The sequence below is a fragment of the Ochotona princeps genome, chromosome 6, assembly GCF_030435755.1.
Source record: "Ochotona princeps isolate mOchPri1 chromosome 6, mOchPri1.hap1, whole genome shotgun sequence".
NCBI classification, from domain to species: Eukaryota; Metazoa; Chordata; class Mammalia; order Lagomorpha; family Ochotonidae; genus Ochotona; species Ochotona princeps.
Genome location: NC_080837.1, coordinates 73375882 through 73385697, shown reverse-complemented (window position 1 = coordinate 73385697; position 9816 = coordinate 73375882). Strand labels below are relative to the sequence as shown.

General features: G+C 43.4%; 1 pseudogene; it reads left to right on the top strand.

Moving 5' to 3' along the window:
- Positions 1–446: 446 nt before the first annotated feature.
- Positions 447–9296, top strand: LOC105941795 (heterogeneous nuclear ribonucleoprotein A3-like; annotated as a pseudogene).
- Positions 9297–9816: the final 520 nt, after the last annotated feature.

Sequence of the window (9816 nt, the reverse complement as noted above, 5' to 3'; positions counted from 1 at the left end):
GAATATTGGACTATCAGGATTCCTGATGGTAGGAAGCAACAAGAGGGGTCTGTTGACTGCATACACAATAAATTGCAGAAGCAGCTCATACAAAGCATTCAAAAAGCAGTGGATTTGCAAGTAGTTTGGTATAGGGAGCAAGGTGCCTGCTCAGATCAGTGATGTTTGAATATGGCACTGTGTTATCGCCTTCAATACCAAATGAGACTTGTCATGGTGACCTTAAGTAAGTATGATGTGATCAATACACCCTGTTTAGGCCTGTGAAATATGTGTTTGCTCTGAAGAGTCAATCCAAATAAAATAAATTAAAAGGAACATCAATGCTTTAAAAAAAATGCCAACAGCTGTGCTACTTGAGAAAATTACCTATCATTTTCAGCACTAAACTATACTATACCATGCTATACTACACTGCAGTGTCGTGTACCATACTGTATACCCTAATGCACTACAGTGACCAAGGGAAATTCTTGTTCTCCAGTAAAGTTTCCGAAGTAAGTTTGGATATCTAATGTCTTTCTCTAAAGACATTTCTGTCCATTCTCAATTTCCATTCAATGTGGTTTTAACTTCTTAATTAGCAGACTCCTTAATCCAGCAGTTGCTGCCACCAGAAATGGGAGGCCTATGGGCCTGACTCAGTATCTTTTCTTCACCCAGCATTAATAAGACTGCTGCTGCTTGATTGCAACAAAACTTTAACCCATTTCCTGTACAGTATTTTGAGTATCTGGTTCTTTTCACACAGATAAAAATGTGTCCTGATTCATTTGCACTTCCTGATCCAAATTTCTGCAATAAATATATCCATCCTATGTTGTACAACATGAAACTTTTTGCAGTATTCTCGTTTGGAGTTAAGAGCTAAGGCGCAAAACAGAAAGTACTGACTAGCCTGTGAGCCACCCAGACCTGGGGCTAAACACCCTCTGGGCAGCCATTTCTGAAGTTACAAAAGCTTACTATAAGCCTTTCCCCGCTGGGGAGACTCCTGAGAAAAAAGGCCATGGAACATTCCAAGCAAGGTGAGGGGCCCCACAGTGAGTTCCCCCTGGGTCGACAATGGGCAGATTCAACTTGCCCCAGCCTACACACTCATCTTAGCGTCTCTACCAGCAGGAAGCTACCAGGGGATATGAGAGATGTGAATGAAGAGATGGGTGCTTATCCACAGGCACAGCCTGCACCTGCAGGAGGGTGGGATGCTGGCAAGATGGCAACAGCCACTCTTAACCTGTTCAGTTTTCCAAGGTACCAGGAGGAGGCTGTGGAAGAGGAGTGAAGGGTTCCCCCAAGGGAATGGTGGAGGGGAGTACTTGTAGAGGTACACAGGGGCCCTGAGGGTGAAGACATTGCCTCACTGATGAGAAGAGCTGGGAGGTCTTGGGCAAAGGTCCCCCCAGCATCAGATGGTACCCAAGAGCGATCTTATCTACCTAGAAGAGCTAGGCTTCAGTAGGGCAGAAGTGGGGAATGTCAGCGGCAACCCTTAACTCCTTTCCCAACTGATGTCCTACAAACACCTAGTCTGGGCTGTGATAGGAGAGAGGAACTGAATCAGGTGTTAGTTTGACCTTTTTTTTTTTTTTTTAACTGGGACTAAGTAGGTTTAAAAAAAACCAGTGATGGGCCTGGTGCAGAAGCCTAGTGTCTGGAGTCCTTGTCTTGCCCGTGCCAGGATTCCATATAGGTGCTGGTGCTAATCCCAGCAGTCCCACTTTCCATCCAGTTCCCTGCTTGTGGCCTGGGAAAGCAGTCAAGGACGGCCCAAAGCCTTGGGACCCTGCACCCATGTGGGAGACCTGGAGGAGACTCCTGGCTCCTGGCTTCGGATTGGCTCAGCTCTGCTTGTTGTGGCCACTTGGGACGTAAATCAGCGAATGGAAGATCTTTCTCTCTGTCTTTTCTCCTCTCTGTGTATCTAACTTTCCAATAAAAATAAAATAAATCTTAAAAAAAATCACCAGTGACAGGATGTTTTTCAATGAAGTTTGAGGGAAGAAAAAAATGCAGTTGAAAGCAATGTTTTAAAAATCCATGCATGTTTTTAAGAGAAGGGAGAAGGAGTGTGTACCCCTAACCCAAAAGTTGATGCTGAGGTTTTGAGCAAGTCCCTGTTGGGCCCTGTGATGCGTACGCAACACCGACCGTCAGACCCAGGCCGGGTCACTGCGTAGCTTCATCGGCTGAGGAAGTAGAAAAATCTTGCTGAAATGATGTTGATGTGTTTGTTCTCTTATCTGTAAAAGGGGGAAAGAAAAGTGGTTTAATTAAAATGTGACTTTGTGGTTTCTCTAGGAGGTTCATTCCTTTCTGCTAGCTCTGGGAAATATTTTACTTTGAAGAGGAAAATAGTAACCCAACAGCTTCACATTTAGAACCCAAGTCAGTGGTATGTTTATCTGTAGAGATCCCTTACCTGAATTACCTACATGAGAAGTACTAAACAAACAAAAACAAACAACAACAACAAAACCCTCAATGATCCTTGCCCATTTTTTATTGGAATTAAAGTTTTTAATTTGTGAGAACTTTTAACCATCACTTCTCAGATATATTGTCGGGGTGTTTCATCCTATGTCATTTGCCCTTTCATTTCGTGGATGTAAATTGTGTGTGGGGGCGTGGGAAGGAGGGGAGTGCAGGAAACTTACAGGAAAGTTAAAGAAATCCTTCTGGGGTCAGGCACGTGATCTACTCAGTTTGGGGTGCCTGGTGAGAGACTCAGCTCCCACTGGGCTCCGGTTTCTTGTAGGCTGTGGGAGGCGTGGTGACGGGCCAGGGGACGTCTTGGTCCTCAGCTCCGGGCCAGCCCAGGCCTGACTGCTGTGGCCAGGGTGGCCATTTGAGGAATGAACCACAGAGACCGCTCACACACTCTCTGCCTTTTCCTCTCCAACAAAATATTTTAAAGGCACGTTTTAAGACAAGGACTCTCCCCTCATTGCCATCCTGTTTTCCTCTTACACTTTTCCCTTATTCCTTCAGCATTGTTCATTTTATTTTCAGTTTGGTGTTTTTATTCTCATAATGAGACAAGATTTTATGTTTTTCATAGAAACAATTCTAAGTACATCATGACACCTTCATTCCACCCTCCTCTTTTCCTGTTTTTTTCTTAATTGTGTTAATAAGATCTCAATTTATAATCACAGGCTTAATGGTATACCAAAAAAACAGCTCAATAACTAAGATGTAAAAAAGCCACTTTCTCCGGGGTTTCGAGAAGATGGCATCTTCGCACAGCCTCCAGCTGTGAGAGTACCTGGAAGTGTCCTGCCAGCTGCTGTACGTTTGTTTACTGTCCTTCATGCTCCTTGGAGCCTCTTTTCTCCACTGTCCCTTGGGAATGTGGTCCCTCCTTGTTCTGGCATCTTCCTGTGGCTAAAATAAGCCATCTTGGATCTCCAATATGTTAATTCTAAGCAGTTTCAGACAATCAGCAAGGTTGAAAGAACTTCTGCAAAGAACACTTAAATACATGCCATCTGAATTCTACCAATAGCATTGCAGAACTATAAAACCTAGTTATCCCTTTAAAGCCCATTCTTGCAGCTTACTTCAGAGGGTCGTTCTAGTAGATTAAAAACCGTATGCTTCCCCTTTAAATGCTTCACATGGATACCATGAACTAAACCTCAGCAACTCATGGATATTTTTTCTTCCGATATAAAATTTATATAAAAATTAATCACAGAAACCTCCAGTGCATTTTCAGTAGCTCTTAACAAGCACATATGCCTAAATAACCTCCTCCCCCCCGCAAAAAAAAAAAAAAATCCTTCACAGAGTTGTCTGTCATGACTAAATCTCTACCTCCACTACCACAGGGAAACATTATTCTAATTTTTTTTTCCATAACTAACTTTGCTGCCTGTAGAATCTTACATAATGAGATTACACCGTGTTGGGCTCCGTTCTCCCTAGCTGGTTCATCCTTCCAACGTCTCACTATTGGGGGACTGATGGCTTTTGTTCTCACATCTCTGTTCCAGTGTGCTTGAAGAGTGAGTGACTGTGGAATGTCTGAGTTGAGAGCACAGGGCAGGTGTGCTGGCTGCTCAGTGTAGGAGAGGTAGGTCACTTAGCTGAGACATCCACAGTGAACTGCCTGTGCAGCTGTTGCCTCGCCCATTTCGTGTTGTTCTGTGGGGATTAGGCTTGGGAACACAGCTCCAGAAAATGCTGATCCTCCAGCAGCTACTAAAACTGTGAGTAATGAAGTCCTCTCTCACTGGCTGCAGAGTCCCACGTCTGCTTCAGCGTCTGTGAAAGGCAAAGCAGGCTGACTGCCGACCTTGCAGGCAGAGCAGCAGAGCAAAGCTCTCACACTCTCCATGGTCTCTGACATACAGTGTGTCCTCTGGCTTCGCACAGCGTGTTTCTGAGACTCACTCGCATGGTTGCACTTATTACTCATTCTTTTCTTTTCACTGCTGAACGTTAGTCTACTGCGGAGTGTGTTTTTCTCTTCTCTTGGAGAGGATTGCCTGGGCCATGACCAAATCTGGCCCATTTGGAATAAAGCTACCAAGAAAATTCTTTTAGGAGTCTTCTTATGAAGAAGATTCATATGTTCTATTTTGGAGTAGATATCACAGAATATAATTGCTAGGTCACAAAATAGGCACATGTTTAGTTTAATTTTAAAATTGCTGAACTTATTCCAAAGGAATTCTGCCATTTTATATTCTTACTATTAAAAGGGAAATTCCATAGGCCAATTATGTCAAATGGGGTTTATCTGAACAAAGCAAAACCTGATTTGTGAGTTGAGTAATTCCCACAAACCGTGGGTTTTCAGAACTCCAGTCAACAACAGTACCAGATAGTGTTTATAGAAAACCAGAAGAATACAAAACGACTTAATTGGCTACCACTTAGTCAATCAACCAGACAGTTGGTGACAGTTTAATTAGTTAATTGCCTCCAGGACCTCTTACAATCAACCAAAGCTCTGTAACTGTGATTAACCTCCGCGTACCTTTGGTCTGTTGGTCCAGTGCAGCTGCACGGTCCAGTCCGTGGTTTCCCTGCAAAATTTTTTAAGCGCTACCAATGTGTGTAAGAGATCCAGTTGCTCAACACCTTTGTCAACCTTTGGCATAGTCTTTGGCTTTAAAAGAGAGAGAGAGAAATGTATTTATCAGGGAGTGAGAGGGAGAATCTTCCCTCTTTCTGTGCTGATTGGCTCTATTTTACATTTTGTTTTGTGAAGTGGTTTTTGAAACATGTTTACACACTTTTGGGTTGTTTGCCAAAGTCCTTTTCTAGATTCGTTTCTCTCACTCCATGGTTTGCATATTACTTTTCATCATGATATTTAATGAGCAGAGGTTCTTGGTTTCTGTGAAGAAATGTGTTGTTGTTTTCAGGGACCTCTCTAAGAAAACTTTAACCTCAAGCCAGAACACACTCTCCTGTTTTCCTCTACAAGCATTCCTAACATCTTTAACCCCACACCTGCACTCATTGCTCTTGGTCCTTGTCAGAGTGGCTGTTGCGGTGAGAAGTGTCCAGCAAACCTGTTGGAAGTGAGGGTGAAATGAGATAAGAGGAGCCCCATCAGAATGTTCGGTGTCCTCAAGTTTTCTGGAATTCTGGTGAATTAACATTTCTCCATATTGTACATATGAAGATGTTTCCAAAAATTCCTAGAAATATGATTTAAAATGTTTATTTTGGTGCAAGACACATTTTTCATGACAAAAGTGCAGATTTTAGTTTTTTGGCTCCAAAATAATCATATTTTTCATTCCACTTTCCACAAGTTTTGATGTAGCCTAGCATGCACATTTAATCCATATGCTGACCCGAGCAGGCATTATTAATCCCTTTCTTCAGATCTGGGCAGTGAGACACATAGACATGAAGGGCCTTGCTCAGTCACACAGCTGCACGACACGTGGAGGAATATGTCACACTGGAAATGAATCATATGAAAACTGGTATATTAGAAATGAAGAATACAGTGGAGCAAATTAGAGTATAGTGGAGAGTCTCCAAAGTAGAATGAAGCAGGTCTCAGTACTAGGGAGACAACAGGTGTCCGATATAGATCTAGGTTGTTGGTGGTGCTGATCTTGCCAGAACCTGTTGGCTGTTAGGTCTGAGGGGCATACAGACCTAGTTTGACCTGTACAATGTCATATTCAGTATTATTTTCCTGTGGGACCAGTGCAATACAATAAGCTCAGTGAGTTCTTGCCAAGCTCAGCGCATGTACAGCTCACTGTTGTCCCTGCAGTCCTAAAAGTTTTTCCACACTGTACAAAATGGCACCTGATATGTCACTACTAGAGTTCTCTATCTACTGGCCGTCACGTCTGAGCTCCATCAAGATCTATCTTGGGTTGAACCTGTAGGATGCCACATTGTTGCAGCTCATTGAGCCAGAAATGAGTTCAGTCCCAGCTTAGTGCATGCACAGTGCTGTCTCATAGTTTTTGTCTCCATATACAAAATGGTACCTGATTCTGTTCTAGGGGGTGGATGGGCTGTGAAATCCACCCAGTTCCCACACTGCCTATCTGGGACCTGCCAGTGTGTCTCTGCTCTTGGTCAAATCAAGCAGACCAGCAGGATGGGCAGTTCTTTGTCTGGGTTCACCTCCTGAGCTCTCCGGGAGCGTCCTTTGCCTCCTGGTTGTTGGCAGAATTCTGGCTGCTGCTGCTGCAATTCAGATCACCACTTGCAGAGTGCTGCTGGGATATGTGGTCATCGCAACACCACACCATTGTTTTTGTTGCTTTCCTGTGTCTGTCAGTCTCCAGGTACCCTTCTGCTTTTGTTCTGTCCTCTCCTATTTCCTGGAATGTGCTCTCTGCTTCACACTGGCTAATGTTTTTTTTCATCTGTTTAAACATGTTCTTACCCTATTCTGCCATCTTGACTCTCTGAAAATTTCCTTTAAAAATGTTTTTACTGGTATAAAGGAAACAAATTTCACGTTATTCACATATACGGTCTTAAGATGTAATGACACTTCCACATTGTCCTCTTTTCCTCCCTGTTTCCCAACCACCCTCTTCCTTCCTTTCTTATTTTTCTGTTAATTTTTACCATGCCATACTTTAATTTTGCCTTAATTCTATTTTCAATTTATTTTTGGGGGCCCGGCAGCGTGGCCTAGCAGCTAAAGTCCTCGTCCTGAACGCGCCGGGATCCCATATGGGCGCCAGTTCTAATCCCAGCAGCTCCACTTCCCATCCAGTTCCCTGCTTGTGGCCTGGGAAAGCATTCGAGGACGGCCCAAAGCCTTGGGACCCTGCACCCATGTGGGAGACCTGGAGGAGGCTCCAGGTTCCTGGCTTCGGATCGGCGTAGCACCGGCCGTTGCAGCTCACTTGGGGAGTGAATTATCGGAAGGAAGATCTTCCTCTCTGTCTCTCCTCCTGTATGTATATCCGCCTTTCTAATAAAAATAAATAAAATCTAAAAAAAATTTATTTTTGGAGGTAGCCATAGTAATCACTGAGAAAATCAGTTTAGTGTGTTCAGTCTCTCTAAGTCACAAGAATCAATTTTGAGTTGTGATTCTCCCATATGCTGTCTTGATGACCCTACCAGGTATTGTTAGTCTGAGATAACAGTTACCATGTGGAAGTACCAAAATAATTCGATGAAGATATTTCAATTAGTTGGTATATACACACCTAGGCAGAAAATAATGCATATAGCAGCATAAATTTAGTGATTACTATTTGGCACTTAAAGTTGAATTTGTGGTACATGTTGGACAAACCTCCAGGATGAGAATGCGAGTCCAAGTAGGCTCTGGAAGACTAGCAATGAAGAATCCAATGTTTTCCACTCTAGCAGGTGATTTTCTTCTCTAGAAATGCCTGCTGGTCTGTGGCCATGAATGTGATTTGTGCCCATGTGTGTGCATGCGTGTTTGAAAGTGTGAAAAGTGATTTTTCACACAGAAAAATCAAGGAGATGCAGCAAGGTTCCTGGGATGGTTGGGCCACACTCTGCAATGGAAATGTACTGTTAGGTCTGCCCACTGAGCATGTACGAAGTGTGGCCCACCCTCCACAGGAAGTCCAGGAAAACCAAGCTTGGTTAGGTTGTGGTTCCAAACTTCCTCACTGTGGCCTGGTTCCTTCCGGCCAATGAGCCAGGCCTGCAGGCAGCAAGTGTAATTTTTGTGGAAGTCCTGCCCAATAGATGATTGATTTATTGCCCTGTGTGGAGGGACACACACTTTCCAGGGTGTACAGTTTCTGTGATTCATGGGTCAGAGCTGGGGCTTCCAGGTCCTGCCCCATACTACCTTTTAAACGAATTCCTCCTATAGTAAAACAAAACAAAACAAAACAAACAAATAAATAAAAAACAACCAATATTTTGGGACACAGTCATTCCCTGAGAATTCTGCAACCACAGAAATTGAACTTGAGCTGGAAGAGGCAATTCTGGTCTCAACACGGAGGGTCATAATCCAAAGGAACCAGAGCAGTCGAAGAAGCTGCCGTTGGTGATCTGAGCTCTGAAATGACATATGGTAGGCTGGACAACATTCTGAGAAATGGGGCACACTCACAGATTGTATGTTAATGAAAATCACTCCAGCTGGTTTGGTTTTGTTACTCTCGTGTGGAAGAAATGGATGCAGCAATGTGTGCTTGACCTCACAAGGTTGGTGGGAGTGTTATGGAACCAATGAGAGCTGTTTCCAGAGAGGATTCAATAAAGCTTGGAGCCCATCTAATGGTATTAAAGAAGATACAGAGGAATGTAATTGGAGACACTGCTTTGAGAAGTATGGTAAGATTGAAACCACGGAAGCTATGGAAGACAGGCTGAGTAGCACACACACAAAAAAAGAGGAGTTTTTTTGTAACTTTCAATGATCATGATACATTTGATAAAATTGTTGTTCAGAAATGCTACACTATTAATGGACATAGTTGTGAAATGGAAAAAGTGCTTTCTAAGCAAGAGATACAGTCTGCTGCTGGGTCACCAAGACGTTGTTGAGGTGGATCTGGCAACTTTATGGGTTGTGGAGGTTATGTTGGAGGTGGCAGAGGTAATTACAACAGTGTTGGACACTTTGGTGGAAGAGGAAGCTGTGGTGGTGGTGGTGGCAGAGGAAGGTATGAGGAGGTGATGGTGGATATACTGGTTTTGGAGGTGATGGTCCTGGTTACAGTAGCAGGGGAGGCAATGGTGGTGGTTGACCAGGATATAATAACCAAGATGGTGAATGTGGTGTAGGAGGATATCGTGGTTACAATGAAGGAGGAAACTTTGCCTTTTCTTTTTCTTTCCCTTACATCAAGTAGATTGCCCTGTAAATTGCAGTAGTGGCTCCAGGAATTTAAAAAAAAATTAACAAATTTTTAACTTAAAAAAAAAGACATTGTAAATAATAACGTGCCTATTAAATGCAGGGTGAAGTAAATGGATATTCTCTGTCACTCTGTCACTAGTAGCCGCGTGGTCACCCATGGATGTAGGTGACATGGGAAACACTGAATCGGCCTGATGCTCTGATAAGTTTATGACCACTACTATGTCCCCCACGGTTTGTCAGGTGCTCTGCTCTGCACCCAGCACTACACTGCTCTGAGAAAGCTTTTTCAATGACAGCTAAACATCCAAATTTTTATAAGAAATTTCCCCATTGAAAGCAGTATTTGGACTAACTGAAACATGCTCATAGATGATGCAAACATCTCAGCTCCCAAACTGCTGCTTACCCCAGATGGCTTTGCTGGATGGTCCTTCTCAGTTCATATGTTCGTACGATGGGCTAAAACTTGATACAAACCTGCCGCTAATAAGAGCCCAGCAGCACCGGCA